This window comes from Ambystoma mexicanum, chromosome 2p (assembly GCF_040938575.1).
Source record: "Ambystoma mexicanum isolate Mex_15411 chromosome 2p, UKY_AmexF1_1, whole genome shotgun sequence".
Taxonomy (NCBI): Eukaryota; Metazoa; Chordata; class Amphibia; order Caudata; family Ambystomatidae; genus Ambystoma; species Ambystoma mexicanum.
This window is the reverse complement of record NC_090923.1, coordinates 1335839662-1335845699: the sequence shown is the minus strand read 5'-3', so window position 1 is coordinate 1335845699 and position 6038 is coordinate 1335839662.

The window sequence follows — 6038 nt, the reverse complement described above, 5'->3', positions numbered from 1 at the left end:
ATCCTCAAAGTATCAAAGTGCCATTTTCTTGTTATGTTACAATTACTTCTTACCAAATTCACCTGCGACACATTATATACATATATTTACATCCTAATTTGCATATTCATCTCAATCGTCCATCAGCAAGGATCCACAGATTGGCAGTGGTGACACTGCCTTACGTTCCACAGGGTGTAATTCCCTGCGGGACATATCGCGCATCTCCGCTGATGGGACAGTGGGTATGTCTATGTCAGGGTGCTATTCCATCGAGTTTATTGTTCATATTTCCAACTGAATTCAGCGGTGGCAAGACATTGGAACTTAATGAAACATAATATCAGCCAGATGAGGATACAAGTCCTAGAAGTCATTAGACAATATAATGCACACGAAGATTTGGGAAAAAGATTAAACCAACAAGAGTCTTTTTGGATATATCGCCTTGACTCCCTGAGACCAGGGGGTATCAATGAGGAGATAAACTTTGTGTTTCCTGTAATTTCAAGTTGGAAATATGAACAATAAACTCGGTGGATGATTGAGATGAATATGCAAATTAGGATGTAAATATATGTATATAATGTGTCGCAGGTGAATTTGGTAAGAAGTAATTGTAACATAACAAGAAAATGGCACTTTGATACTTTGAGGATTGAGTACTATTAACCCTCACAGGACTGGGTTGGTGATTGATAATATTTCAACTCTAGAGCTAATATGTGAATGTTAAACTACTAACCAGGATGTTGCAATGAAACTCCCTATGTACGTTTTAAAAACAGAACATAACTTGTTCACATGAGGAGGCACTCGGGGACCCCTCGATTTACATTATGAGAATCTACATAACAGTAATCATGAATAGGTAGAGAAACACTACCTTTTGGGTCCACGCAGACGCCCGGGAACAGAGAATGTAGTGCACAATGGACACCCATGCGTGGAAATGAACGTTCCGCATATCGAGCATAAACTGCTTTATTTTTTCATTCTATAGATGTTAACTAACATTTAGAGTAAACACGATTACCCAGATAAGTACATAACCATTAAACACATGTGCACCACGAAGGAATGGTGACGTGAGGTCAGTGGGATAGAACGCCATGCGCATGCGCAGAAAGATTAGCGTTTTAAATACGCACTCAACGACGGCAGCAGCTCCTTTTTAGCAGCCAGCACGAACACACAGCACGGAGTGCATAAGGTAAGAAATGGATAGGAAAAGGGATGTAGGATGATGAAAGTATGTGCTAACAGGAACTAGAGAAACAGAACAGTATGGGGACCTAATTGCAAGTTTTTGACTTCACAGGAAATGCGAGCTGCTCAGAAATATCGTGGACCCGGTCCATGATTAGAGATAGACTAGCCATAAAAGAGAATTAGTATAGGTACACTGTCCTTTCTTACATATAGCCCCACTGTACACGAATGAACAGCACTTCAGAGAAAAATATATTTTCCTACAAATTGAAAGAATCAGTGACAGCGGTTTTGACCAGCTAAAAGCACAGACATTAAATGTTGCCCATTCAGCTTTTTACCTTTACTTTCCTTGCACAAATTATCGAAAGTTACTCAGCATTAATAAAGAGTGAAGTGCCCATTACCGTTGTGGTAATCAGGACAGTAGCCGATGGGAAGTTTTTGTAGACCTTTATTACACACTGGTTAAATGTAATGTCTTAACCATGGTGGTTGGACTCCAGGTTGTCCCACAGTTACTTCACTGTGAGTAAAAGGCACCAGGAGTTCCTCTCCCCTTGAAGTGTCTCCTGTTCTCACGGACCCGGATAGGCCCACCAGTTGCTCTCACTCTCCTCTCCTTCTCCCTGCAAAAAGCAACAAAACTGCCATTAGGCCAGTCCCCTTTATACCCGGTGCTTGGAGGGAAAGAGGGCCAATCAGGGACAACTTCCCTCCCCCCCTTTCCGATTGGTGGGGACCCCAGGCACCCACCCTCTATGAGTAGAGCTGCCCTCTCCCCTCCTCCTCCTTTCCCTTGGCTGCCTGGTCCCGGCTCCCCCTCCCTGTTGTCAGCCACTCCCTGGTTGCTATCCCACCTGGGTCGTGTCTGACACAAGCCCTCTCCATAGTTCCCGCCCCCCCAACATGGTGTCTCCCTTGAGGCATGCTCCCCGGAGGCCCGTCCTGCTCGAGGCTCCACGCTGCTGCTAGGGGTCTGCCCTGCTCGAGGTAAGGAGGGGGTTCTGGGTTGTCCCCCCTGTCTGGTTCCTGACCATGTGCATGGCGCTCCTCCGACGCCGAGCGGTCGGCACGAGCCGGGCTCTCGACTTCCCAAGCCCCGCCGCCGCTCGCCGCCGGAGGCCGCCGATGCACGCCGTGTACCCGGGTCGCTCAGCCGCAGCGCTAGCAGCCCGGGTCCCTGTGGGTGCACGCGGCGCTGCGGCTGCAACGCCTGCACCGCCGCGGAACGCCAACAAGGCTTTCCTGCTGACAGGGACACCTCCCCGACGCCCCCCCTCAGCGCCGCACACGGCCGCGGTACAGCAGGCTCCCCTGCCCGGGCGTCCCGCTTTCCGGCGGCCACCCTCACATCCTCACAACCGTCTTACTCAATGATCCCAAGACACAATATATATTTGAGCACATCCTGGTAGCGATTCTAACACAACTCCCTCGTAAGCATCGAGCCATCAAAAACAAGGGTGAGAAACGCAAACGACGACAGACGTTATTATATTCCGTAACGCTGTAAATGTTGCCAAACACAGAATGATTGCTTACAGGAAGAGAAATGGACGTGCACATGCGCAACACACGAACTACACAACCAAGGCAATTGTGGTTATATTTTTTGCATTCTGCTGTCTCTATCTCTTTACCCTCATAGCATTTCGAATAGTGTCAATGCATTGCACACATGAACCAGTATATGCTAATGTGACACATGTTTCCCTAATAACCGAAGTGACAACCCCAAACCTCGCAGGTGCTTCCCAAGAGATAAAGTGGCTCAAATGGAACATCATTAATGACTTTGAACATGTGAATGCTTATATGACTAGTTCTGCTCATGTCCCCAATAACATGTGGTACCAGCACTTGATCCATGTGGGGAGAGAGCCTTTAGGGGAGACTTTTATGTGCGTTTGCTCATTCCCTATGCCATTAGCACCCCCAGGACAGTCATAGCCACTGACATCCCAGCAACTAGAGCACAGTGCCTAATGCATTTGCCGCTTTGCACTACTATGGGCAAATTTCAGGGATGTCGCAAAAGACATTTCCATATGAGGATAGTTACATAAAGACACAGAAAATTATGGAGTATTACAGGAGTAAAGACAAAATGCTGCAATACATACTGGATGCCCCCTACCGAGGGGAAGCTAGAATAGTGACACAGAAGGGGCTGCAATGCCCGAACACTGGAAGGAGAGAGATAGGGGAAATGCCTAGATGCTGGGAGAGACCCAAACTATAAGTGTATGGACCGGTGTTCACCGGAGAATGGGTCGATGGAATGATAGGATGCAAAGCACATGCACTCCTGACAGTTCCAGTGGAATTGGCACAGAAAGAAAATGATGATGAGTTACTCAAGGACTGGGCAGAGTTTTTAAAATTGCTTTCCGGGGTAGAAAATGAAGCAGGCCCTCTATCCATAATACCCCTCAAAAACGCATCATTATGTTACCAGAAGGATGATCCAGTAAAGGCTGGAGAACACAGAGGCTGCAAACACATTTCGAAGATATCTGACATGAAGGTAAGAACAGCATTACTCATGGAGCACTACTGGGCAGTACATCATACCTGCCCATGATGAAAAAAATGGACCCTCACAGAAGCAATAACTTTGCTGTCAGATTTGCATGCCGAGATAGAAGAAGAAACAAACTCAATCAGAGCAGAGGACGACTGGTTGGCGTCCATCTTTTCCTCGATTCCATCTTGGATGGCGAACGGTCTTAAAGTCCTCATAGCTGCACTAGTGTTGGTAATAATCGTATTCTCTGTCATCAGAGTAGTAATAGCACAATGTAAGAAAACAACCCAGAAAACAATAGGAATTAAAATATTAGTTGACATGAGTACAAAGGCAGATGGGAACACACAAACTTTCAGAGTGCTGCAGTCACACCTAAAACAAAGTCCCTTCTTTCCTCCAGATACAAAATTATTGTATCCCCAGGATGCTGGCAATTACGTGGGATGTTGCATGTTCTGCAAACCAGATGGGGAGTGCAGATATATGACCTGGAACCGGGACAAACATATAAAGAACCTAGGCAACCTGAGGGGGGTGACAAAGGTGTGTATCCCCAAGACGCCAAGTAGTGGGGAAGGGCCTCCAGCCAGGGTGGTCGATGACTCAACCAGAGGGGGGAATGAAGAGAGACAAATGAACGTGTCCATCCTTGCATCAACCCTCCTGCGTTTACATGGTATTGACACGGTGTACCTCGCTCATAGTATCTACCCTCTCCCCAACATTGTATCACTGATGCAAGAGATGTTATTCCCTGAGACAACTGTACAGGCCCTACCCAGATGACATCACAGAAGCAATAAATCTGCAGGCGATGGAACCCCTGGATGAGCTGCAATCATGGAAGAAACAATGATGTCATGGCTGCACACATGTGCATTACACATGAAGTGCCTATGTATTCAAAAACGAAGCTAAACAAACACTAGGTAAAATTGCACTTAGACACGAAGAACATGGTTGCATCCATTAGGTTAGAAAACATATACTCTTCTTGCTATGCTGAAACGCAAGTTGCACGAGAATACATATAAAAGCATACTTAATGCAGAACGCAATTATAATGAGTGGTCATGTAAACTAAGATGGAGGACACAATCAAGTTAGGTGAACGGGAAACATTGAAAAGCCATAAAGCAGCAGAGAGACCCTGTCTTGCTATGCCAGCGAAAAGAGCTAAAGCCTGAACAGCGCAGAAAACAAAGCGCACAGGTTGCCAAGGTTAGCACGGAAGGCAGGTTTGAACCAGCATTGAAAAAATACAGGCAGTAAACAGATCCACGACAATGGACATAACTCTATCTGAAGGAGCAGAGAAACAAATATTGCAGGAATGTCCGGTTTTTGCCAGCTCACACCTGACACAGAGAGTAAAGTAGCTCGAATAAGTCTCTACAGGCCAATGAGGTAATGTCACCTACAGTAAAAAGGACTAAAATCCTCATAAATTGCTAAGCAGAATTATTTGAAATGAGGTTTCCACACGTGTGACCTGAAGATGGCAGAGAATGCTGATTCATTAGAGCCAGACAAAGGCAGACAGATACCTCTGTTCCCATCCATCTTACTGGGACGAAGGATATAACATAGAGTAGAGTTGAAAGCTAACTGTCCTGGCTCGAGGCCTAGGGAATCAGGCAATGGTACATTTAGTGGGACACGCAGCACCTTGGGGCCGTTCTCATCTCCTTCAATTGTTGCTCATGTCCTGGCAACAGTCCAAAGTGCCAGGGCTGAGAAAGCCATCCTTATCCAATCACCATCCGCCGCTAACGCTCACCTTAACTGTGTTGCATCCGCCAGTCATAGAATACCCTGATGACCTGTTCCCCATGTACCTTTTTTGTAGGCGGTCCCAGGCGGTGTTACCTAATAGCGCTGAACCAATTAGGCTCTTAACCCCACATAAAATTCATACTCTTCCACACTACTCACCCAATCACATCCCACTTAGGTTTGCACAATGTTTAATTTGGTTGTGACATAATTTTGAAGTAAAACTCTGTGGCAAGCTTGTATTCGGATGAGAGAGATTTGGAATCACCTGATGTCCATCACTGCCCCTCATTTATTTTCAAGGTGTTCCCTTTACCGCAGTGTGGTCTACACTGGCGGACTCTGTATATGGCAAATACGGCCAAGCTCTGGTGGATTGGAGTGGTTCTCCCCCTCTTTCTCCATCTTGTATTTGTAGAGTCAGGATTCCCTTGCGCGAGTTGCACCAAACCATTTTATTTCCCACAACTGAGTTATATGTTTTGGGCAGGTTGAGTCACACAACCCAAGTAGGGCGATTTCTCAAGGTAAATGTCAG